Raw genomic sequence first — 27,970 nt, forward strand, 5'->3', positions numbered from 1 at the left:
CGGGTTCCCTCGAGGGGAGGCATGTCTCCTTCTGGATTAGAAGAGCTACGAAGTTTCTCAGCTCTCCTGGCATCATAAGTCTCCAAGAGACCAATCAGAAAGGACGTTGTGGGGTTAGACCCCTGCTGAATCTTCCGGGAGTGACACAATCGTCTTAACTCCTTGAAGCTCAGCACAGTATATCCTGAAGGGATGACCTGTGGAGGGTCAACTGACACAAGGGGAGACTCAGAGTTTCCTCCTTGGCCCGACATACTGTTTCTAGTGTGGTGTAAGTGATGCACCTACCTACACTATGTGTTTTCCTACTGATCCCTTGCTAAGAGTTGTAGCCAAGGTGTGCTAAGCCTTGAGGAGCTACAACAGCTGGTTCAGTAGAACTCAGAGTATTCTAAGCTTTAGTTATATGTACTAACAGTACTTGCGCAATCTTTCAACAAGATATTCTTAGGATACGTGTGGTAAAACAACAGCAAGCTCAAATCCCAACCGCTGCTCACCAATGTGAGAAGTTGGCCCGATATGCAACGTTCGCTATTCTAGCGACCGCTATGTATCGTTTCAACGACCCTTATGGTGTTTGGTTGTAAGTCAACCTATAGACCAGCTATCCTAGTAGCGTGGATACGAGCAGTCTAAGGCTAAAGACTCGAGAGGGCGCGTTAAGCCAGCTGTTTACCACACATGTACCCCTTGAACACCCAGTGAAAGGACACCACGCAAGTGTTATGAAAATAAACAGTATATTTATTAAGAATCACAACAGCCCTGTACTCTTTATGAGGACAGGGTACTTAGCACAAACCAAACCTCTTTAGCAAATACTTTAAGTGCACAGTTAAAACAAGTGTCCGAGGACACGGAAAGGTTAAGGCAAGTCGGAAGCGAGGGACTCGGGACCCTAGAGTAAGGAGGCTATGCAGGCACTGAAATGCCGAGTTACCTAGCCACGAGGGCTGCGGCTGCACCAGTCTTACAGGCGTCGGGGTCTTCGCTGACGAGCCAGGAGCCGGAAGAAAAGGAGTTGCTGGCCGGCGACCAGTGCTGAATAGTTCGTAGAGATCCAAGCCTGGATCGGAGATTGATGAAACCTGAAAGCAGAGGGGACCAAGTTCGTACTACTAGCCAGTAGTCAGAGGGTACCAGGAAGGCACCGGTTGGCCGTCACCTCGACCAGGTGAGTGGGCGACGCTAGGCTCTGCAGTCTCACGGACCAGGAGGCGTTGTCGGCGACCACGGTGGAGGTGCGAGCTGTCCCACGACGGATGTCGCTGTCGGCGTCTTGAGTGGACCAGGAGGGTCCGGGGTGCTTCTCGAAAAGATGGAAGCAAGGGCCAGTCTGGAGCAACCAGACCGGCAGTGATGATTCTCGGATGTCGTCACAGAAGGACACAAGCCAGCGGCTAGTGACCAGACAACGTGCTGAGCAGCGAGCAGAAGGGCCCCACGCAGATCGTGGAGATGCTGGGAGACTGCACTTCGGTGCTGGAGCGGCTCAGGGTCGGGGCTTCTCGGACCCCAGAGCACTCACCAGAGAGTTACCTCGATGGTCGTGCTGGGTTTTAAGAGCGTGCAGGTTCTGATGATGGCCGGTCCCTCGAGGTCTCGTCGCACCCACAGATCACAGCTGAGCTGATGACGTGGGTAGAGGTCAGAGGTGCCAGGGAAGCCGGTTCTCGTCGAGCTGGGCCGTCGGATTCCTTGAGGAAGGACTTACAGCAAACCGCAGAGTTCTTAGATGGTGCCCGCTGATGCAGGGTGACTACTCCTTAGCCACAAGGGAGAAATCTTGAGAAGAGTCTTGAAGTCCTTTCGTAGAAAGTATTCTTGATTCAAAGATGATCTGATCTGGAAGGGTCCCCGCTCCGGCCTTTATCCTAAAGAAAGGGGTGGGTACATGACTAGGTCCTGCCCTAAGGGTGGGACCAGGAAGGGGGGTAGTTACACCCCTCTCCCCTGCCGGACTTTCCCCAGGCCAGGGCTGTCGCCCCTGGAACTGGTTCTAACCGGCAGATGCGTAGTGAGCACCGGGGTGCCACTCCGCAGTCACCTTCTCGCAAAAGCCCTACCTACCCAGAATACACAAACCCTGTCTGGGACGGTGCGAACACCGCCCTCGACAGGAAACCCTTTGTCCAAGTGCTCCTCGCTGGAAGGACTCCCAGCAGCAGGAGGTCAGACTCGTGTCTGTGGTGGCAGCATCCATTTTGTGGAGCTGAGGCTTTCGTTAACTTTAACCGGGGTTCACAGTTACGTACATGTCGTGTCCCTCTAGAAGGGCGGAATGCTAACCTCGTCGCCAGAGTTGGTGAGAGGGCAGCATCCCGATTCGTATGACACCTTACTCGACATGTCTTGATAACGCGACACCGAAGTTACCGATGTGGCACGCGTTATCATGGAACAGCCATTGGGTCTTTTCTCCGCAAGCTGCAACCGGCTCGGCTCGGGCCAGAACACAGTTCACGCGAGCCCATGCACTCTGCCTTCAGGATTGTCAAGGCCTGCCATAGGAGTGACTGATAGGGACTCGGGTGTCCATTGTATGGTTAGATATAGAGCTACTATATCTAAAGCAAAGGGTGATTACACGACTTCGCCCCAGCTGTCATGCAGCCAGTTGTGTCAAATTTAGGAGGCCAGCCAGGGGTGGCATAATACATGCTGCAGCCCCTGGCGGCCCTGGGTACACCTATGCCCTGAGTTACAGGGTCTGATAAGGTGGCCCAGTACCAATTGGTAAATGCACCTAGGGTACATGTTGTAATTTAGAAAGAGAACAGCCAGGCTGTGGGTCTGATTGGCAGGCCCACAGCCAGAGAAAGTCGTAAACCAGTGAAACAAAAGCAAAAAATCTGGGTGATCATAGGATTGCAGACCCTACTCTCCTACATGACCCCCCCCCAAACGTCGGAACAACTAGCTAACCTTGACCAGGTAAGTCTTCTTGTTCTAAGTGGAAATATCTGGAGAGCCCATCGGCATTGCCATGATCAGTACCAGGTCTATGTTCCACTGTGAAGTCCATCCCCTGTAGGGAAATGGACCACCTAAGCAGTTTGGGGTTTTCACCCTTCATCTGATTTAGCCACAAGAGGGGCTTATGGTCGGTCTGAATCTTGAAGTGAGTGCCAAACAAGTATGGCCTCAGCTTCTTCAGGGCCCAAACCACAGCAAAGGCCTCCCTCTCGATAGCTGACCAATTCTTCTCTCTAGGGGTCAGCCTTCTGCTTATAAAAGCAATGGGCTGGTCTTGACCATCAAAATTCAGTTGAGAAAGAACAGCTCCCACACCCAACTCAGAAGCATCTGTTTGGACAATGAATGGTTTGGAGTAGTCCGGACTCTTGAGGATAGGCGCCGTGCACATGGCCTGCTTTAGGTCATCGAATGCTTTTTGACAGCTCGCTGTCCACTGAACCTTTTTTGGCATTTTCTTACTTGTCAGTTCATTTAATGGTGTCACGATGGAACCATAGTTCCTGACAAACTTCCTATAGTAACCAGTCAGGCCCAAGAAAGCTCGAACCTGAGTCTGGGTTGTTGGAGGAGCCCAGTCCCTGATTGACTGTATCTTGCTCTCCAGTGGCTGAACCTGACCTCCACCTACAAGGTGGCCCAGGTATACAACCTGTGTCTGCCCTATCTGGCACTTGGTGGCCTTGATAGTGAGGCCTGCTGCTTGCAGCGCCTCCAATGTCTTCCGCAGGTGGACCAGGTGATCCTCCCAGGTGGAGCTAAAGACAGCAATATCGTCAAGATACGCCGCACAGAAGTCATCCAGCCCAGTAAGGACGTGATTCACCAACCGTTGGAAGGTGGCAGGTGCATTTTTCAGACCAAAGGGCATCACCACGAACTGATAATGCCCACCAGGGGTTGAAAATGCTGTTTTAGGCTTGGCGTCCTCAGCTAACCTGATTTGCCAATACCCAGCTGTCAGGTCAAACGTACTTAAGTAGTTGGCCGAAGCCAGCCTATCAATAAGCTCGTCTGCCCTTGGTATTGGGTGGGCGTCAGTCTTAGTGACTGCATTGAGACCCCTGTAGTCTACGCAGAACCTCATCTCTCTCTTACCACCCTGGGTGTGAGGTTTCGGCACTAGAACTACGGGACTAGCCCAAGGGCTATCCGAGGGTTCAATGACTCCCAGCTCCAACATTTTCTGCACTTCACTTTTGATGCAGTCTCTAACGTGATCAGGCTGCCTGTAGATTTTACTCTTTACGGGCAAGCTGTCACCAGTGTCGACCTCATGGGTGCACCAATCGGTCTGACTGGGTGTCAGAGAAAACAGATGTCGGAACGACTGAAGAACCTGTTTACAGTCGCTCTGTTGATGTTCGGAGAGGCTGCCACAAAAGACAACACCGTCTACCGAGCCATCGTCAGGATTCTGAGTGAGCAGGTCGGGGAGAGGGTCACTCTCCTCTTCCTGTCCCTCATCTAGGGCCATGAGCAAACTCATGTCCTTCCTGTCGACATATGCTTTTAGCCTGTTGACATGAAGCACCCTGTGGGGGCTCCGGGGAGTTCCCAGGTCGACCAGGTAGGTGACCTCTCCCTTCTTCTCCAGGATGGTGTGGGGCCCGGACCATTTGTCCTTGAGTGCTGCTGGGGCCACTGGCTCCAACACCCACACCTTCTGTCCGGGCTGGTAAACAGTCAAGACAGCCTTTTGGTCATGCCAAGTTTTTTGGAGTTCTTGGCTGGCCTTAAGGTTTTCGGATGCCTTCTCCATGTATTCAGCCATCCGCGAGCGGAGGCCGAGCACATAGTCCACTATGTTGGTTGCCGGCTTTTTGAGAGGTCTCTCCCATCCTTCCTTCACCAAACACAGGGGTCTTGTTGAATCTCTCAACAAGCCCATTGCATTGTGGATGATAGGGTGTAGTGAACTTGTAGTTGACACCACATTCCTTCCACATAGCAGTTAAGTAGCTCGACATAAAGTTTGCACCTCTGTCGGAGACGACCTCCTTAGGGAAGCCCACTCTGGAGAATACTCCAACCAGGGCTCTTGCCACAACAGGTGCTGTAGTGGTCCTAAGGGGAATAGCTTCAGGGTACCTGGTGGCATGATCCACTACCACCAGTATAAACTTGTGCCCTGATGCTGTTGGTGGTTCCATGGGACCGACGATGTCGATCCCCACCCGTTCAAAGGGCACCCCCACCACAGGCATTGGTATAAGGGGGGCCTTTGTCGTGCCACCTGACTTACCACTGGCTTGGCAAGTGACACAGGAGCGGCAAAACTCCTTGGTATCTTCATTCATGTGAGGCCAGTGAAAGTGCGAGACAAGCCTGTCCCACGTTTTCGTCTGGCCTAAGTGACCTGCTAAGGGAATCTCGTGGGCCAAGGTAAGTAGGAAACCACGCTGAGACAAGGGGACGACCAGCCTCCTGGTCATGCCAGGCTTGGGGTCTCTTGACTCAGTGTACAGGAGTCCATCTTCCCAGTATACCTTGTGGGTACCTGTGGCGTTCCCAGCAGCCTCAGCAGCAGCCTGCTGTCTGAGGGGTTCAAGAGAAGGGCAGTCTAACTGGTCCTTCCCCAGGTCTTCCCTTGAGGGTCCCCCTGAGCCCAAGAATTCAACTTGATCAAGTTCGAACTCCCGAGGCTCAGTTTCCCTCAATTCCTGTAGGTCAGCCTCCTCTGAGACTTGATCCTCGACCTGGGGCAAGGGGGAAGGCGCAGCCTTAACCCTACTGCTCTTTTTCTTGGGAGGTGTCTGGTCCGTTGTTCCAGGATCCAGCACCTGTTCAGTGGGGCATTTCCTGACCTGTGACCTAGTCACAGCGAACACATGTGCTGGCAAACCTAACATTTCCATGTGAGTCCGGTGCTCCACTTCTGACCATTGTGACGACTCCAAATCATTGCCCAACAAACAATCCACTGGGAGGTCTGGACTAACTACAACCTTCTTTTGGCCAGTTACCCCTCCCCAGGAGAAAGCTACAATTGCCATACTGTGATTGGTAGTGACATTGCTTGCATTGGTCACCAGGAATTCTGTACCTGGCATGATCTGTCCAGGGTCCACAAAGTTAGGCGTCACCATGGTGACGCTGGCACAAGTGTCCCTATAGGCCTGAGCCATCTTTCCATTTATGAAAGGCGTCTGTCGGTATTTGCCCAGCGTATTGGGACTTATGTCAGGGGACACGTCCGCGTCCCCCGTACTGACAAGGACAGCCTGAGTGAGTGTGCCAACTAAGTTGTCACGCCCCTCAGAACCCAGGGTTAACCCTACTAAACCCTTGGGAGGCGCACTACCACTGCTGACTGTACTAGGGGGCACAGGTGCCTTAGGGGCTGCAGTGGCAGGAGTCTGCCCTCCTCCTTTCTTGGTGCACTCACTAAACCAGTGAGATTTACTTTTACAGTACTGGCACCATCTTTTGGATTGGCCTTCTTTCTTCTTTTGGGGAGCCTGACCCCCACCCTCTTTGGGTTGTTGGGGACCTGTCGAAGACTTCTGGTCATTTTGTTCCCCTTTAGAATCTTTACCCTTCTGGTCTGCTTTCTTCTGACCACCTTGATTCTGGCCCTGGTTCTGTTTAACTCTCGTACGAACCCATTTGTCTGCCTTCTGTCCCAATTCTTGGGGAGAGGTCAGATCCGAGTCGACAAGATGCTGATGCAACAACTGGTTCTGACAATTGTTTAAAATTTGTTCTCTCATCATCAAATTATACAATCCTTTGTAATCAGTAACCTTACTGCCCAGCAACCAGCCCTCAAAAGCCTTAGTGGCACAATCGACAAAATCAGACCAATCTTGAGACTGCGTTTTCTGGGTATCCCTGAACAGCACCCTGTACTGCTCAGTGGTTAGGCCGAACCCTTCAACGAGTGTATTCTTCAAGACTTGGTAATTATTAGCGTCCTCTACCCTTGTGGTGAGGAGCTTGTCTCTTCCTTTTCCTTCAAAGGAGAGCCACAAGATAGCTGCCCACTGACTCTGGGGAACGCCTTGCACAGTGCAGGCCCTCTCCAAAGCAGTAATCCATTTGTGGATGTCGTCCCCTTGTTTAAAGGGGGGCACTATCTTCCCAAGGTGTTTCGTATCGAAACTCTTTTCCCTATTACTAGGTATATTGCTGCCACCAGTGGGGATTGCCCCACTTAACTGTTGCTCTCTAGCGAAAGCAAGCTTTTCCTTGGCCAGGGCAAGTTCTTCCCTTTCGATCCTTAGATTAGCTGCCCTTTCTTTCGCTTCGTACACTCTCCTCTGAGGGGACGTCATCCCTCTTTGAGAAGAGTTGTGAGAGCCGTTGGTATGAAGGGATCTGCCAGAGTCTCTTGACAGAGATCGGGCTCGTCCATTCCCCAGGTTATGCGGAACCGACAGTAGCGCCGGGGTTCCCCCAGTACCACTATCGTGTCTGCTTAAGTTGGACCGTGTTAGTCTGACGACTTCTACCTGTCCCTTATCTGCCTCGTCCCCAGAGAGATCCTCATCCTCATCCTCCTCCACATCCTCGTTCTCGGTTGCGAGGTGAATGAGGTCAGGATCGTCCCGGGTTCCCTCGAGGGGAGGCATGTCTCCTTCTGGATTAGAAGAGCTACGAAGTTTCTCAGCTCTCCTGGCATCATAAGTCTCCAAGAGACCAATCAGAAAGGACGTTGTGGGGTTAGACCCCTGCTGAATCTTCCGGGAGTGACACAATCGTCTTAACTCCTTGAAGCTCAGCACAGTATATCCTGAAGGGATGACCTGTGGAGGGTCAACTGACACAAGGGGAGACTCAGAGTTTCCTCCTTGGCCCGACATACTGTTTCTAGTGTGGTGTAAGTGATGCACCTACCTACACTATGTGTTTTCCTACTGATCCCTTGCTAAGAGTTGTAGCCAAGGTGTGCTAAGCCTTGAGGAGCTACAACAGCTGGTTCAGTAGAACTCAGAGTATTCTAAGCTTTAGTTATATGTACTAACAGTACTTGCGCAATCTTTCAACAAGATATTCTTAGGATACGTGTGGTAAAACAACAGCAAGCTCAAATCCCAACCGCTGCTCACCAATGTGAGAAGTTGGCCCGATATGCAACGTTCGCTATTCTAGCGACCGCTATGTATCGTTTCAACGACCCTTATGGTGTTTGGTTGTAAGTCAACCTATAGACCAGCTATCCTAGTAGCGTGGATACGAGCAGTCTAAGGCTAAAGACTCGAGAGGGCGCGTTAAGCCAGCTGTTTACCACACATGTACCCCTTGAACACCCAGTGAAAGGACACCACGCAAGTGTTATGAAAATAAACAGTATATTTATTAAGAATCACAACAGCCCTGTACTCTTTATGAGGACAGGGTACTTAGCACAAACCAAACCTCTTTAGCAAATACTTTAAGTGCACAGTTAAAACAAGTGTCCGAGGACACGGAAAGGTTAAGGCAAGTCGGAAGCGAGGGACTCGGGACCCTAGAGTAAGGAGGCTATGCAGGCACTGAAATGCCGAGTTACCTAGCCACGAGGGCTGCGGCTGCACCAGTCTTACAGGCGTCGGGGTCTTCGCTGACGAGCCAGGAGCCGGAAGAAAAGGAGTTGCTGGCCGGCGACCAGTGCTGAATAGTTCGTAGAGATCCAAGCCTGGATCGGAGATTGATGAAACCTGAAAGCAGAGGGGACCAAGTTCGTACTACTAGCCAGTAGTCAGAGGGTACCAGGAAGGCACCGGTTGGCCGTCACCTCGACCAGGTGAGTGGGCGACGCTAGGCTCTGCAGTCTCACGGACCAGGAGGCGTTGTCGGCGACCACGGTGGAGGTGCGAGCTGTCCCACGACGGATGTCGCTGTCGGCGTCTTGAGTGGACCAGGAGGGTCCGGGGTGCTTCTCGAAAAGATGGAAGCAAGGGCCAGTCTGGAGCAACCAGACCGGCAGTGATGATTCTCGGATGTCGTCACAGAAGGACACAAGCCAGCGGCTAGTGACCAGACAACGTGCTGAGCAGCGAGCAGAAGGGCCCCACGCAGATCGTGGAGATGCTGGGAGACTGCACTTCGGTGCTGGAGCGGCTCAGGGTCGGGGCTTCTCGGACCCCAGAGCACTCACCAGAGAGTTACCTCGATGGTCGTGCTGGGTTTTAAGAGCGTGCAGGTTCTGATGATGGCCGGTCCCTCGAGGTCTCGTCGCACCCACAGATCACAGCTGAGCTGATGACGTGGGTAGAGGTCAGAGGTGCCAGGGAAGCCGGTTCTCGTCGAGCTGGGCCGTCGGATTCCTTGAGGAAGGACTTACAGCAAACCGCAGAGTTCTTAGATGGTGCCCGCTGATGCAGGGTGACTACTCCTTAGCCACAAGGGAGAAATCTTGAGAAGAGTCTTGAAGTCCTTTCGTAGAAAGTATTCTTGATTCAAAGATGATCTGATCTGGAAGGGTCCCCGCTCCGGCCTTTATCCTAAAGAAAGGGGTGGGTACATGACTAGGTCCTGCCCTAAGGGTGGGACCAGGAAGGGGGTAGTTACACCCCTCTCCCCTGCCGGACTTTCCCCAGGCCAGGGCTGTCGCCCCTGGAACTGGTTCTAACCGGCAGATGCGTAGTGAGCACCGGGGTGCCACTCCGCAGTCACCTTCTCGCAAAAGCCCTACCTACCCAGAATACACAAACCCTGTCTGGGACGGTGCGAACACCGCCCTCGACAGGAAACCCTTTGTCCAAGTGCTCCTCGCTGGAAGGACTCCCAGCAGCAGGAGGTCAGACTCGTGTCTGTGGTGGCAGCATCCATTTTGTGGAGCTGAGGCTTTCGTTAACTTTAACCGGGGTTCACAGTTACGTACATGTCGTGTCCCTCTAGAAGGGCGGAATGCTAACCTCGTCGCCAGAGTTGGTGAGAGGGCAGCATCCCGATTCGTATGACACCTTACTCGACATGTCTTGATAACGCGACACCGAAGTTACCGATGTGGCACGCGTTATCATGGAACAGCCATTGGGTCTTTTCTCCGCAAGCTGCAACCGGCTCGGCTCGGGCCAGAACACAGTTCACGCGAGCCCATGCACTCTGCCTTCAGGATTGTGAAGGCCTGCCATAGGAGTGACTGATAGGGACTCGGGTGTCCATTGTATGGTTAGATATAGAGCTACTATATCTAAAGCAAAGGGTGATTACACGACTTCGCCCCAGCTGTCATGCAGCCAGTTGTGTCAAATTTAGGAGGCCAGCCAGGGGTGGCATAATACATGCTGCAGCCCCTGGCGGCCCTGGGTACACCTATGCCCTGAGTTACAGGGTCTGATAAGGTGGCCCAGTACCAATTGGTAAATGCACCTAGGGTACATGTTGTAATTTAGAAAGAGAACAGCCAGGCTGTGGGTCTGATTGGCAGGCCCACAGCCAGAGAAAGTCGTAAACCAGTGAAACAAAAGCAAAAAATCTGGGTGATCATAGGATTGCAGACCCTACTCTCCTACAATGAATACAATATTTTGGAATGAAAAACCTTTTAAGAGAGAGCGTTCTAGGAGAATCCATTTAGGAACAGGATTATCTAAGAAATCATATGCTAAAGAAAAGGATTGTTTAATCAAGAAGGCGGAGTGATACACTTTAAAGTTGGGGAAACGAACACCACCTTCATTTTTAGGCCCGGTCAACTTATGTAAAGCAATACGAGGGTGTTTGTCATTCCACAGAAATGTAGTACAAATAGAGTTAATGCGGGAAAAATATGAATTCGGGATTTTGAAAGGGAGCATAGACACAGTACAGAGGACATGGGGAGTAATCATCATTTTAATCGTATCCAATCTGCCCCACCAGGACAGGAATAATGGGGACCAAATTTGGGGGAGGGATTGGAGTTTCTGTAAGAGGGAATCAAAAGTAAATTTAAGTGTATCAGCTAATGATGATGAGAACCATATGCCAAGGTATTTAATTTTGGAGGAACACCATGCAAATTCAGTATCACTAAACATATATTGATAGCAGACCGCTTTTATGGGTAGAACTTCTGTTTGGGATAGATTGAGCTTATTTCACGATATAGAGGAATACAGCTGCACCTCATCCAGAAAGTGTGAAGTGGAAGAAGCAGGGATTAGCCATATATACCAGTACATCATCCGCATACGCAGACAATTTAATTTCAATAGATGGAAGTTTGAAGCCAACAATCTTGGGATTGGAACGAATGCGCTCAAAAAAAGGTTCAAGACATGAAATCATTAATAAAGGAGAAAGAGGACAACTCTGCCGCGTGCCCCTGGAGAGAGAGAAAAACTGGGAGAATTGATTATTAACAAAAATGCTGGCCCGTGGAGAGGAATAAAGAAGTTTAACCAAGGAAATGAAGGAGGGACCAAAACCAAACCATTGGAGGGTGCAAAACATAAACTGCCAGTTAATGTGGTCAAACGATTTTTCCGCATCTAAGGACAGTGCTGCCATCGGGACCTTAAGATTTTTACTATGAGCGATAACATTGGAAACCATGCGTGCATTGTCAGCAGCAAGCCTACCCTTCACAAACCCCACTTGGTCCGTTTTAACGAGACGGGAATAACACAGTCAAGACGCAAGGCCAGAATTTTAGCAAAAATGTTGCAGTCATAATTAATTAATGAAATAGGACGGAAATGTTTACATTGTGAATGATCTTTATCAGGTTTAGGGATTATGATAATTAGCGCATCTAGAAAGGACTCAGAAGCCTTAGTATCTGCAATAAAGGAATTGAACAATTGTAAAAGTTTTGGAGCAAAAAAGGCATGAAAAGCAGACTAAAACTCAACAGGGAGTCCATCAGGGCCTGGCGCTTTTTCTTTAGAACGAGAATTAATAGCCCGAGTAACTTCCTGGAGAGTAATATCCTTTTCCAATAACGCAAATTCATCTGCAAGGGAAGGGGGCGAGGGAAGGCCTTCAAAAAAGGAGGATAGGTTTACTTCAGAAGGATGAGTATCGTCAGTGTACAAGGATTGGTAATATTTGTGAAATACTTCGGCAATATCTTCATCCAACGAGACTAGTTTATTGATAGTGTGGTTGAAGATAGGGCCTACAGTCTTACGTTCTGATTTGATTTTTAGGTAATTTGCCAACATTTTTCCTGCTTTATTTTGACCGCCATGAAATTTGGATTTGATTTTAATAAGGGTATTACAAGCTTTATTAGTGATAATTTTATTTAGGTCAGTTTTAGCTTGAATTAAATCCTGAAGTGCAGAGGGGGATTTAGAAGAAAAGTAAGAATGCTCGAGCCCTTTGATTTTCAGGAATTGGTCTTCATATTTCCTCCTATTAGGTTTCTTTTTCTTAGAGACGTAAGATAAAGTAAATGCCCTAAGTGGAGCCTTAAAAGCATCCCAATTATTAGGGATAGAGGTGTCTGAAGGGTCATTAATTGCAAAAAATTCATTAAAAAATCATTCAATTTCTGTCACAAAGACAGTATCAGATAATAGAAAAGAATTACATTTCCATCGATTAAATTTAGAGGGGATGAGGGAGAGGTCGAGGGAAGTATAAACACGGGCGTGCTCAGATATAAATATGGAACCAATCACAGATTTCTGAATAGCGGACAGTAGAGATTTACTGATTATAATGTAATCAATTCTTGAGCGGGTGTGATGCACATTAGAAAAAAAAGTATATTCTAACAAATCAGGATTACACATTTTCCATGAATCAAATAAAGGATGAGAGGCAATGGCCGATTGAAAACGTTTATGAGATTTGTCAGGTTGAAATTTACTGGAGGATAATCTATCTGAAAAAAGATCCAACCATTGGTTAAAATCACCCACAATTACGAAGTCTGGACAATCAATGGATGATATTAGGACTTTATTATCTTTCCAAAATTTGGGATCTGGACGTACTGGGCCGTAAATGTTTAGTAAAACTAATGTTTTATTTTGGATAACAACCTTAGCCATTGCCCAACGTCCTTCACTATCATTCTGGGAGGAAATAATTTGAGCATTTAACGTTTTATGAAATAAAATAGCAACCCCCCCTTTTTTTACTAACGGCAGGAGAGAATACCACCTGCCCCACCCACTGCTGTTTCAACTTAAGAGATTCAACATCAGAACAATGCGTTTCCTGAAGAAAAACAACCTGCAAATTAAGTTTAGACAAATGAGACAATACCTTTTGACGCTTGACAGGGTGACCGAGACCTCGTATGTTCCACGATACAAAGTTACACATGGTGATAGGAGGGAAGGGTAGGTGACAAATGGAGTAGACACACATGAAAGAGGCAACTAAAAAAAGGGAGGCAACAAACAATCAATGAACATGAGGAGAAAACTCCCAAAACACTTACAATACTGAAGCATAACGCATCTAAAGTCAGAAAGGATAACAACATACAGAACAAAGAAAGAAGGGAAGAACGTGTAAGAAGAGACCTTTCGGGAATAGAGAACATGGAAGGCTGAACAACAAGCAAGAAGGCCAGATAGCGGAAGAGAAAAAGACAGAAAAGGGAGAAAGGATACAAAAGAAGAGAAAACAAAAAAGAGTAGACAAATCAAGGCAAAGGAGCCTGATCGGAGAGAAGTAGAACAGCCTAGACAAGCGGGGCATAGATACACCAAGGCGGGGACATAACCACACGAGCTGCCACAGAAAGGACATATACACGAAAAAAGGATAAAGAAGAAGAACCTCAAAAAAAGGAAACATGATTAAAGGATAAAGAGAGAAAAAAATCAAAAGCAGCCAAAAAGAAGACATGTAAAACGACAATGAAGGACCAAAACAAAAGAGATCCTAGTGAGCAGTTTCCATGCTGGAGGAGGAGACACTCAGTAAGAACGCGTGAAGCTTTTGTGGATCATCATATGAGCGAGTACGGCCGTTATGCGTGATCTTGCAGAAACAAGGATGCAGAATACCATATTGAATGTTTAACTGTCTCATTAGAGGACGTAGATTCAAGAATTCCTTGCGTCGGGCATTCGTGGCATTAGAGAGATCCTGTGAGATAAAGATGTTGAGTCCAGACCACTGGAGACGTCGCTTAAGCCTAGCAGCCTTCAAGACGGGCATTAGCTCTGTGAACTCTAGAAAAAGTAAAATAATGCCACGAGGCTTGGTAGAGTTGGAGTTGACACGGCCTAGACGATGGGCTCTCTGTATATTGAGGGGGTGTGAAGAAGGTTGGAGGTCCAAAAGATTGTGCAGGAATTTTCTTATGAAGTAGACCATGTCTGGACCCTCCAAATTTTCCGGAATACCATAAACACGTAGATTATTCCTACGATTTTGGTTTTCAAGGTCCTCAGTGTGTAGCTTGAGTTTGTGGATTTCTCGTTCCAATAACGGTATTTTAGCTGATGCATCCTGGATATCGCTCACACGTTGCTCCAAATGCAGAACCTTGCTCTCCATAACGACCCAACGCTCCTCAATTTGCTTAAGCTTCTCATTGGTGGCGGACATAAATGGTTGGAGACCACGGACCTCCTCAAGAATAGAGTCCAGGACAGGGTTCGAGGAGGACTGGATGGGAGAAGGCGGGTCATTTTTGGGCCTCTTAGGTTTGGTTCCCGTCTGTGATAGTTTGGGATTATGAGATTCATTCGCCATGTTGTTAACATTAGAATGTGTCAGAAGCGCTGAAATAGTAGGAAGCAGGAGGGCACACTACCCGAAACCACACAATGCAATACTACTGGCGAGACGTTACTGTTTCATAGATAGAAGGGCAGCAAAAAGTGTGTGCCAGTAGAACACTCAAGGCACTAGGCGATGGGATAGAAGCCCTCAAGCAACCCGAGTGCCTGACTAAGTACTGAGTTGAAAGAGCTTAAATAGGTGACGTGACAACAAGCTGTGAAGAATCATAAATCCTCGAAAGGGGCACCTACATGAGCCGGCACATCCAAATGTCAAAGAAAAATGGTATACTGCACTTCCAAAGTCATTGTAATAACGAAGTCAGGAAAAAAAAAAGAAAAGTATCTCTTCATGGCAAGCAAACCTAAGATGGTGGCCGTTATTTCATTCATCCAGTCTATGAGGAGAGCTGAAAATTAGATAGCGCCATATAACCATCAAATATCCTCACAGGCTACACCACATCATAAAGCAAATGGCGGCCGCCCGCGTCTTTTTGTAGAGAGAGAAATTACCGCGATTCACCAGAGTCGTTGTGCGGCAATAAATCATCCATAAACGGCCTCTTCATGCTCCCTGCACCTTCCGCCAACTCTCCAGCGCTCAAAGCCGTGCATGTAGACGACAAAGGAGGCTCTCACGGCATCCGGGGGTCCAGTCCACAGCGGAGCTCATGGAGGAGCCGTCCTCATCACTCGGTGCGTAAGCCACGCCCCCCCTTTGAAGGAATTATTGAGTTGGAGCAAGACGAGTTTATAAATCTCAGGGATCTTTCTTTGAGGTTGGTTATGTTGTTATGTCTGATTTCTTTCAGGAGGGTCTCAGACGTAAGAGCTTTAGAGATTACAGGGCGTAGGTTTGTTCCGGAAGCTGTTTGTTTCTGTATCTCTAAAAGTACTAAAACTATGTCAAAAACTATTTTTTACCCTAGCTTTGATGAATGTCAGAAACTTTGGGGTCTATTAGCATGTTGGGCAGATCGCCACCACCCGCATGGCGGTGGCGATCTGACCGCCATATTCCATTGCCCGCATCCCATTTCTCCCCGCCATATTACGATGGCAGGGAGGACCCAGGCGGACGGAAAGACCATCCGCCGGTTTTCCGCCCATCGACGAGTCGACTGGGCGGAAAGGGGCTTGATATGGTGGCGGTTGCTGCAAAACACTGCCATCCATATAAAGACGCAAGCGGTGATGTGCCATTCCATGGCAGCGTTGCTGCTATGGAAAGGCATGTGGTATCTGCATGTGGGGCCCATTGCGGGCCCCCAGGGTGTTGGGGGGTGAGGGGTGCACATAGGTACCCCCCTGCATTTGCATGCACAATATGGCAGGTACTGGCCACATTGTGCATGCAAATGCACAACATGCCTTTTTAGGTCGAGTTTACTCGAACCTATTGTTGTCAATCCAAAAGCTGACTTTTTACGATGCGGATTTTCAAAAGTTCACGTGAATCCCAATCACGTGACCTGCTCTCATGCACGAACCTTCCCCCTGCCAGCAGCCTTTCTCCCTTCACAGCCATCTGTTCCTCTCTCCCCGCCCCCCGCCGTCACTTATTCACGGCCGCAGGCCGTCCTAATTGCTTTTTTTTTTTCAGCCTGGCTACTTCAAAGGGTCCGGTTTCGCCTGCCCCGCCCCCTGCAATGCCGAGAGCTTCTTTTGCGTTTCTGAGTGCTCTCTCTCCCTGCTTCGGTCTGGTTTCTGCTTGTTCTGTTTCATTAAAGTTCCCTCATCTTGTAAAGTTATAGGTATCTTCTCCAGGTTTGTGGCAACACGTACAGCTTCCTGCATGTGGTTTATGATTCGCCTGTGAAACCTGGGCTCTGGCTGCTTCCTGTTTCTTGAGGCATTCCTTATCCTTCAAACTGCAGCCTCTTCGACCTCTGTCTCGTGCGCTTTCACACCTTCTGTTCGAGCATTTATTTAGTTTGTTTCTTACTCAGCTGTGGTTTCCCCCTTCGCTTTAATGTCTGGAAACTGTCCCTAGGGTCTAGCTTTAAAGCCTGTGCTTTCCAGACAGACGTGCGGATAAGTGTAAAGTTTATCTGTGTGGCTTTGTTGTGACTTTCTGCTCCCCTCATGCTCCTTCTCTTCCTCTCCTTTCAGCCGCCATCATTTCTGTCTCCCGTGTTGTCTTTGTGCTGCTCCCCATCCTTTCCTTCGGTGTTTCCTGCGTTTGGAAATGCGATTCAACCTGCCACGCTTGCGGAGCATGTTACGCAGAGTTTGGCGGTAGCCACCATTTTCCAACAAAACAGGCCGATGTATGATTTTGTAGACTTTCCTATCCCACAGTTATAATATTGTATCAAAATACTTCACCTGTAAACTATTCTAGGAGAGGGGAGCTCGAGTCTTTGTGAAGCTTGTGAAGGGAGATAAGACACTGCCTCTTCTTCAAATGCCTTCGGTTCATTTTTTTTTTCTTTCTCCACACCAGACAGATGCTCGGCGGCTGAAGTCCTCTGGTGTCACCAGTGAGAACATTACTTTTTATTGTCCACTTGCTGTGTGCTATTTTGCGTGTGACCTTTCATTCCCTTGCCCCTGGTTCTGTCTCCCCCCCGTCCCCCAGCTCCCTCCACTTATCTGCATTTTAACCCCGCTCAAAGTCGGAAATAGTTGAGAGTGTCAGTTTACTGCAAGTCAATCCTCTGAGTAACACCCGCCTGTCTCTGCAGTGACCACCCTTGCTTTGTGGTCTCACACTGGCATGTTGGGTTTCTATTTCCTGTTTAATTTTAGGACGCCTGACGCCCGCCGGCGGCTACTTGTTCTGCAGGGCAGGCACCAGAAGATCTGATCTGGGTTAGGGATGTTGGAAATACTTCTGAAAGTCTCTTCTGGTGGGAATGAATTTTAGGTCTCGCCCTTAGGCAGCGTTCATGCGCTATCGCTTGGTGACGAGCCGGGGTATCCCAAAAAAATTAAAAATGCGGCAGCACATGCAACACCACACGTTAACTCATGGTCTTTGTGTGGAGCTTGGCCTAAGTACAGGTTTATTTAATGTTATTAGTGTACGTCCACAGCACCTGCTGTTATTTTAGATACAATAAATTTTTTTAACATTTTTAAATAGAAGGTCCCAAATGGAAGCTATTGGGGTGCTTTACATGAGCACCGTTTACATTACACAAGTTCAAATTAATTGTTATAGGCGGGGTATAGTGATTTGCCTAGAATCGCAGGATGTTGAATTGAGATTCGAACCTTGTCGCACAGTTCTGCAGTCGGCCTCAATAGTGCCAGCCCCGCCCCCACCCCCAACCGCATTTAGTGTTGTAAAACGTTAGGAGGACTGCATCTTTTCTAGAAGGAATGCAGGAGCTTAGGGCAGAGATGTAGAATGGAACAATAATGGCGTGTACCACCGATTCTCCTTGCTCTTATACTACCTTTCTCTTTGGTGATAGATCTATTCGAATACCAATTTATTTTGTCTTTTATATATTATTTGGTCTTTTATATATTATTTGGTCTTTTATATAGCGCTAGAAGTAGTCAAACAGTGAGAATAAAACTTCATCAGACGCTAGGAGGGTTGCAATTAAATGTACAGAAACTTATGAGAAGTTATCTTGCTGCAGCATTAGAGTATAAAAGAAATTAATGTATTGGGGCATTTATAGTATATTAAGTGCTTTAAGCTTTAAATGTACCAGCGCCCCCCCCCCCCCACCCCCCTCCCCACACTCCAGAGTACCGGAACTTCTCCATTAACAAGGAGAGTACTGGTACTCACTGCATCAGGTTGTCATTTCAGATCACAAAAAAGTCATATGAGCAAGCATCTCATTTCGACACTGTGGTACATGTTTTCACAATGGCGATTTCACACCGGTAGCGACCATAGCAGAACAACGTGTGATGACACTTGGCAGGTAGCTTTGCGTGGGGAAGAGGTCGCTGTGCAGCAGGAAGTAAGGAGAGCCCTTTAAAACACGCAGTTTGCTCTGGCTTTCCCGTTCTTTTTTTACCAGCGCAGACAGCAGGACGTAAAACGAAAAGCCATACAAGAGCTCCTGATAGAAGCCAGGGTTGCCCCCACTGCCAGTCAGATTCAGGGTCCAGCGAGGAACCTTCTGCAACTATAACATAAGTGAGTGCCCTTCCGGCGCCCCTGCCTCAAGCACACTGAAGGGGAACCGATGTAGCGCAACGGCAAGAGCTGCTGCCTTTGTGTAATATAACTGGTGCTCATGTAATGCTCTCCAATAATTTTGGGCCGAGTTCACGCTTATATTAAACTGCAAAAAATTACTGCACCACAACTTCCCATATACCTCTATTTAACTTTTATTGATGCTGTACCATACTGTATTTTTAACATGCAGTTGAATGCCAAATCGTTATGCAAGAGCTCAGGCAAGACTGATGACAGACTCACTAATTCTTTGTAGCTACAGTTCCCAGAGTTGATAAACAGACTATAGAAGCATTTGACCAGTGTGCATCCCAGAGCTTTGAATCACGTCCTAAACCTATACAGGGTGTGTAATGCAGCTGACTCCAGGCCTTGGCATGCAGCTGAAACAAGTCAGGAGGCACTGGCAGCAGTACCACAATGGCACCGACTTCAGTTAACACTGTGTGCATGCCTGCAGACTGAATGTATAATAGCTACAATATTAACAGTCATAACATTGGCATTCTTGCTATTGCGACTATAGCTCATGTAAAGTTAATGATATGGAAAGCAACTCATGTCGGATGTGGGTGTGCATGTTTGTCGTGCTTACAGAACTCAGTGATACCATCCCTTTCAAACTTCATTGCTCTCACTCTCCATCTGTTGACACACGCACTAACCAGGCAGCCCACACCCTCCCTCTACCACATCAAAGGCAGCCCAGCCTCCTTCCCCCAGCGTGCGCTCTGCCTCAGGCCAGCATCTCTCCTCCCATAATTATTCACTGCAGGGCCTGCGTCTCATCACCCTTCCTCCCAGTCCCCACAAGCAGGCTTCTCCAGTGGCTGCATGCAAATCTGAGCCCCAACCTCTCTGACATTGCATCTCTCTTTCCATTTGTCTTCCCCAGCCTCTATCTTTCTTTCTGACTATTTTTTCTTTCTTTCTAGTAGCAGCTCTGCCTTTCTCCTTTTCTCTCTGATGTATTAGGTTCACACCTATCCGCAAATCTTTACTGCTTGTTTTTTTTCCCGTCTATCTTTTTTCTCTCTCTGTCGATTGGCCTCTGCCCGCCTGCGCCCCTGTGCCTTTCAGTCTCGTGGGGGTTATCTAAGCAGCTGTCAGTTTCCACTGCTTCCACTTCGCTGCAGCTATCGGTGTATATTTGTCAGGCACTCGGTTCCTGTTGCTTTCTGTTAGTGGTCCACCGGTGACTGACGGTCACTCTCTGCCCCTGTGCTGATATGCCTACCAGTATCTTCCTCAGTTTATTGGCGTCGGTCTTTACTCTACTCCTTCTGTCCTGGCATTTAATTTCACTTCTGACACATATTTTGGGTAAACAGGGCTCTGTGACACCCTCAGCCTCATACTTAAACTACCGCTGAATGTGCTCACCCCTCAGCCTGGCTGCCATGTTAGCCCTCACTCTACCGCCCTCACTCTGCCGCCCTCACTCTACCGCCCTCATTCTACCGCCCTCACTCTACCGCCCTCACTCTACCACTCTACTGCCCTCACTCGACCGCCCTCTACCACCCTCACTCTACCACCCTCACTCTACTGCCCTCACTCTACCACTCTACCGCCCTCACTCTACCACTCTACCGCCATCATTCTACCACTTGACCGCCCTCACACTCCAAATACCACTCAGTGCCAAATAATTACACGCCACATAATTACACTGCACTCAATGAAACACACTCCAAATACCACTCAGTGCCACATAATTACAAGCCACATAATTACACTTCACTCAATGCAACATACACTCCAAATACCACTCAGTGCCACATAATTACACAGCACTCAATGCAACATACACTCCAAATACCACTCAGTGCCACATAATTACACACCACATAATTACACTGCACTCAATGCAACATACACTCCAAATACCACTCAGTGCCACATAATTTCATGCCACATAATTACACTGCACTCAATGCAACATACACTCCAAATACCACTCAGTGCCACATAATTACACGCCACATAATTACACGCCACATAATTACACTGCGCTCAATGCAACATACACTCCAAATACCACTCAGTGCCACATAATTACAAGCCACATAATTACACTGCACTCAATGCAACACACACTCCAAATACCACTCAGTGCCACATAATTTCATGCCACATAATTATACTGCACTCAATTCAACATACACTCCAAATACGACTAGGTGCCACATGATTACACGCAACATAATTACACTCCACTCAATGCCACATAAATACACTTAATCTGTCGAGCGAACTATCGCCCTCACTCTGTCTATCTATCACACTCTATCCACTCTCCCCTCCCTCTCTCAAATCCCACTCTCTCCTCACTCACTCCTCTCTCCCCTCTCCTCACTCACCTCTCTCCTCTCCCCATCTCCCCTTTCACCACTCAACACTCTACCCTCTCACCACTCACCACTACACTCCCTCTCCAATCCCTCTCTCTCTCCTCACTCACCTCTCTCTCGCCTCTCTCTCCTCTCCTCACTCACCCCTCTCCTCACTCTCTCCAGGCCTGACTCTCTCCTCCCCTCTCACCACTCTCCCCTCTCACCACCATTCTCCCCTCTCAACACCACTCTCCTCACCACTCTCCCCTCTCCTAATTGCATTTTTTCACGGCCGTGACACCACATCAAAGGGCTTCTCCTCCCCTAATTATTTTTTTACGGCCGGCCGGCCGTACTTTAAGTTTCACGCCCGCCATACAACATACAACCACACATACAACCATACGCACAACCACACCGTCAGTGCACAGTTTCACCAGGCACAGACACCATCAGTCGTCAGTGCATGCTTTCACCGGGCACAAACACCACCAGCTGTTAGTACACACTTTCACCGGGCACAAACACCACCAGCCGTCAGTGCACGCTTCCACCAGGCACACACCACCAGCCGTCAGTGCATGCTTTCACCAGGCACACACACCACCACCAGCCATCAGTGCACGCTTTCACCAGCCACACACTCACCACCAGCCATCAGTGCACGCTTTCACCAGCCACACACACACCATCAGCCATCAGTGCACGCTTTTGCAGGGCACAGGGCACAAACACCACCAGCTGTCAGTGCACACTTCCACCAGGCACACACCACCAGGCGTCAGTGCACGCTTTCACCAGGCACACACACACACCACCAGCCATCAGTGCACGCTTTCACCAGTCACACACACACACCACAAGCCGTCGGTGCACGCTTTCACCAGGCACACACCACCAGTGTCAGTGCACGCTTTCACCAGGCATACACACCACCAGTCGTTAGTGCACGCTTCCACCAGGCACACACCACCTGCCGGCAGTGCACACTTCCACCACAGCACCACCACAGCACCACCACAGCACCACTCAGCACCACTACAGCATCACTCAGGGGCACCACAACATCACTATGCGCTACAACAGCATCACTGAACGCCACCACAGTATCAATCTGTGCAACCATTCAACAACAACTGGTTCAAATATTTTCTGTCAATGTTTCAAGCTTTATTACAAATGTCATAAAATGATGTTAAATGTTTTCACTTCAGTTCTTGTTAAAACATTGTGATTTGTCAGATCAATACATGTAAGACAGGGGAAAACTAAACATGTACCTTTACTAATGCTATAGATGTAACATTTGCTAAATTTATAACTATTGGCATTTCTAATAACAAAATTAATACTTTTATATTTTGAAAAACAGAAACAAAAATATTTTTTTTTTACATTTTACACACCAAAAGCTCAACCTTTTCTATTGCGAGACCTATTGCATTGCAAATGCTTGTTTACATTGCGGCTGGTGCTTCTGAAAGCATCGCACACCGCAATGTAAAAAATGTACCAGTGTGGCGGGCGCATCCTAATCTTCCCCTCGGGACCGCCGCACATATGGCGGGTGGTCCCTTTTGCCGTTACAGTGGCGGGCAGACTTTGTCCGCCCGCCATCGTAATAATCCCCATAGTGTGGTGAATCATCATTGACAACAAGCTCACCATGAAATCACAGCTCAACGCCATCTCCTCCTCCTGCTTCCTCACTCTGCGCATGCTACGTAAGATCTTCAAGTGGCTCCCCCTACACACGAACTGCACAGTGACACAGGCCATCATCACCGGCCGACTGGACTACGACAATACCCTATATGTAGGAATCACTACACACCTCCTGGCTCAGCTCTCCCCATGTTGCTGCATCATTATTGCTTTTTTCTCAGTTTTTTTTAGTTCCTTCTTGCTTTTTTCCTAATTTTCACTGCATTCTCTTTGCTTTTCCTGTTTTTTTAGTGCTATCTCCTTTAATTTCTCTAGTTTTTCACTGGTTTCTCCAGTGTATTCTATGCTTTCTCCTTGCTTTTTCCCCTGTTTTATGAGTGCCTTCTCTGCCTTTTACCTCGTTTCCCCTGCTTTCTTCTGGCCGCTTTCCCTGTTTTTTTTGTTTGTTTTTTTATTAGAAAAACCAACAAACAAGGCATGAATATAAAATACAGAGTGCATAACTTGTACAGAGGTGGAAAATCTCCTTAATTTACTGCAATACAAATAATACAGTAATGAGGGAGGGGAGGAGAGGAGGGGAACAAAAGAGAATCAACTTAAGATCAGGGGGAAAGTGGAGCATCCATGATGGTAGTTACTGGAGGAACACATATGTCACCCCGATATCGGTTCCAAGGACCCCAAATTCTATGCCATTTCCGGGGGCGACCCCGGGCCAGATAGACCGTTTCCTCCCTAAACATGCACCAGTCCATGTTCTCCACCCATACATCAAGAGTAGGAGGCTTCTGTGATTCCCATAGCTGCGCTATAGTACGTTTGGCGATCATGGCCCACAAGGACACCCACTGAGTCTGAGCAACATTATAATCAGTCGTCTCCCAAACATTCAGTAAGCAGCGCCTAGCCTCGGGCAGGAGAGCAACACCTGTAACTTCCTCCATCACTTCATGTACTTGTTTCCAATAATCAGCAACTTCCCGACATTCCCAAATAATATGAAGAAATGTACCCAACAATCCACAACCCCGTTTACACAAACCCTCTTCAGAAAGGCCCATCTGAACCAGAAGGGAACTGTGACATAGACCCTGTGTAAGATTTTCAGTTGACGTGTATTTAACAAGGACCCCCTGAAAGTGTGGATACGATGGTTCCTAGGTCAGGGAAAACAAGCTTTCGACAAAAAACAACCTAGGCAACTAATGTTTTAAGACATACAACAATGTAATATATAAGGACAATTGGCTACAGCTTATTACAAAAATACTTATTTTATTATTAGTTTTAGACATTCAGAAAAATCAATGACATAAATGTAATTAAAAAATAACAATTCAACAAAATTGGAATCATATATCATACATTATCAATCCAGATCATGCATTCAAAACATTTTATAGAAACAAAGGTTAAAAAGGGATTAAAAATCTAAGTGGCAGAATGGGTCTCTACGCGCGTTTCGGAGAACCAGCGCCTTCTTCTGGAGTAGCCACATAAACTGAGAATAGTGACAATACAGCTAAGGTTGATAACGTTTCAATTTGTTGCTTAATACATTAGTTGCCTAGGTTGTGTTTTGTCGAAAGATTTTCAGTTGAACCAATTTGAGTCTCGCTGGAATTGCGACCTCCTTAGGAGAGGAGATCGCAGATTGCCAGTCCTCATCATTTAGTTCAAGGCCATCACGGGTCCAGTGATCACGCAAATGGAGCAGAAGGTCTGTCCTATTGTTGATCAGTTTCTTATAAATCAGGGAGATAATACTATCGGGTATATGGCCATCCAACACCCGATCCTCCAGTGGGGTATACTCCGGTATTACTTCCCCCTCCTGAAAGACTGACATCAGGGCAGGTCAGACCTGGGCATAGCGGAAGTATTCCATATCACTCAAGTCAAACTCCACCTGCAAGGTCGAAAACGGCTTCACTCGCCCCTTGGCCCACAGGTCTTCCACCTTCGTAATGCCGATAAGATCCCACTTATCGAATCCTTTAGTATTCCACAATTTGCCTAGTCTATCAGAGCCAAAAAGCGGGGTCGCTAATGTCAAACGATTCTTCCATCCCAACGAGCTGGTAACGTCTTTCCAAATGCGAACGGCCGACTTCGTAGGCCCCGTAAAAGAGCCAACCACCGATTTAGTATACAACGCCCTATAATAGTCACCACCAGGCAGTAGCCACCGGTCAATAGCAAAACCAGGGTTCAACTTCGGGCCATACATACCATGATTAATTGCCCCTAATTGTGATGCCCAATAGTATCGTTTGATATCAGGAAGAGCTATACCTCCTTCATACAATGGGAGTGTAAGTTTGGCAAGCGCTATGCGAGGCCTACCATCCCATAGCAACTTCCTCTGAAGACCCTCTACCGCCCGGAAATAACTAGCTGGAACCACATCAAGCGTATTCTTAAGGGCATACAAAAACGGGGGAGGGACATCATTTTAAAGAGAGCCGCGCGTCCGAGTGGCGAAAGCGGGAGCCTACGCCAACCCGCAACGTCATGTCTCAAACGGTCTAAAGGAGGGACAAGATTTATATATCGAATGGAGGGGTCCAGAGACACAAATATACCCAAATACTTAAATCCTTCCTGTGCAACTTGGATGGGACAATTGCACGGGAGGAGAGGGGTGTCACCACTGAGCACGTAGAGATAGGACTTCGTCCAATTGATAACCAGGCCCAAGTTTATGAGGTCAATACGTCGCACAATACTATCAATGATTTTCTGGGTGAAGTCAGATATAATAAAATATTGTCCGCATACAATGAGATACGATCTTCGTATTCCGGTGACCACTGATTACCCCTCAGAGAGGGTTCCAAACGGATCCATGCTGCCAAAGGCTCAAGGGCTAATGCAAACAGGAGAGGTGATAAAGAACAACCTTGACAGGTACCACGCCCAAGACCAAACGGATCAGAGACATAACCGTTAACAACTATCTGTGCGAGGGGGTCCTTGTAGAGAAGCTGCACCCATCTCATAAATTCCATTCCGAAACCAAATTTAGCTAACGCCGCTCACAAATACGGCCATTCCACAGTATCGAAAGCCATAGTGGCGTCCAATGACACCAAATGGCCGATACAAGCAGCGTTGCAGCCCTCGCGAGAGCACCATTTAGACGTCTGAGATTCAGTTCTGTGTTGCGATGGGGAATAAAACCGGGTTGATCTGGATGGATTAGATCACTTATAACAGTAACCATTCTATTTGCCAGCAACTTGGCAAGGATTTTAGGTTTGGCGTTTAAAAGCGAGATCGGCCGATACGATCCACATTTGTTTCTCGGCTTCCCTTCCTTATATATCCCAACAATTGTCGCAAGCCGCTGATCTCGGGGGAGAAGATCCTGTTCTCGAGATTCTAAAAACATATCCCGTAAATAAGGAGCAATTTTATTAGGCCGAATCTTATATAGCTCTATTGGCAAACCATTTGGACCCATAGCCTTACCCAAGCGCAGAGAACGCATCGCCAATGCCACCTCGTCCGCAGTTATTTCACTATCCATAAGCTCCTGGTCTGCGTCAGATAGACACGGCAGGGTGATATCTCACAGCAATAAATGAGAGTCTTCCTCCGGCCTACTCGAGACCGGAGAGTAGACTGCCTAAAAAATGCTCAGTAAAGCTTGCCACTATCTCCGCCTGGTCGGTGATCCGAGATCCATCTGCAATCTCAAGCTCAGGCACCACGCGACTCGCTCTATCTCGTTTATCCAGCCATGCTATCAGCTTACCCGCTTTATCTCCGACATCATACAGACGTCCCTGTTGTTCCTGACCAAGAGCCTTCACAGTATCAGTAGCTAGCGTCTTATATTCCAGCTGTTTCAACTGCAAAATATGCATCTTGGCGCGGGTTACTTCTTGTTCTAGATCTGACTCCAAATCCGCTATTTCAGTTTCCACCCGTACTATATCCGCATCTCTCTGTTTATTGACTCCAACAATCAAAGACAGGGCTTGCCCCCTCATCACAGTTTTGAAGGCTTCCCACAATGACACCGCGGAAGAGACCGAACCCTAATTTTCCTGAAAATAGAGATCTAAGGACCGACCAGTTCCCTACGGGTTTTAGGATTTCGGAGATACCAAGGGTTAATCGGGGCTACCCGCCCCTCGACGCCAATTTGACCCGAAGCCATATAGCGGAGTGATCTGAAATACCTCGAGCCATATGTTTGACCTCCGCAAAGAGGAAGCTTGTGCCGCTGGTACCAACACGTAATCTATCCTAGAGAGGCTGCCATGTGCACCAGAGTGAAACGTGTACTGTCGTTGGGTAGGATGTAGCAATCTCCAACAATCCACCAGGCCTAAGGTGTCAATTAAACCAGGCATCCAGCCATGCGCTCCTCTAAGGTCCCTAGGCGGATGTCTATCAAGCATACCAGACATAACAGCATTGAAATCCCCACCCAGGATCAATGAGCCCTCAGGAAGATCGAGTAAGACCCGCCCCAGATCAGCAAAGGTGGTAGACTGCAAACCCGGAGGAATATAGACAGAAACCAGGGAAAGTGTCCAACCCTCCCAACGCCCAGATACGGCAACATATCTCCCTCTATCATCAAGGACTGTATCATCAATCTCAAGCGGGAGAGAATTCCTGACAAGGATTCCCACCCCCCGGGAACCAGAAGAGAACCCTGCGTGGGCAACAAGACGATAACCCTTCCTGTTCATGGCATGGCACATATTCCCGATCAAGTGGGTCTCCTGGAGTAAGACCACATCAGGGGAATAACGTTTTAACAATTGCAATACAACCCCACGCTTTATCCTATCACCCAACCCATTCACATTCCAACTCACCAATCTCAACCCTCTACCCCCCATCACGAAAAAGGAAAAAGATCCAACCCCGGCCAGTGTTCAGCACTTCAATGAAAGAGTCTTGCAATATGGTGCCTTGTAAAAAGAGAAACTAAAATCCCAACAAACCCCTCCTCCCCCCCTGAAACAGGGAACCCCCCTCACCCTGCACCCCTGCATAAGACTAGAAAGCCACCCCAACTTGCAGTGCGCCTGTCGCCCCCACATCTAAACTAAACTACAAAAAGTCGGACTGGGGAGGAAAGAGACCCACCAGAAACCCCATACCCCCCCTGCTATCTACAAATGATCATACAGCAATATAAAGACCCCACAGTTTTAGTTTCCGAAGCGTCCCCAGAAACCAGATAGATGATGTTCATTCCT

Source organism: Lissotriton vulgaris, unplaced genomic scaffold (genome assembly GCF_964263255.1).
Source record: "Lissotriton vulgaris unplaced genomic scaffold, aLisVul1.2 SCAFFOLD_1477, whole genome shotgun sequence".
Lineage (NCBI taxonomy): Eukaryota > Metazoa > Chordata > Amphibia > Caudata > Salamandridae > Lissotriton > Lissotriton vulgaris.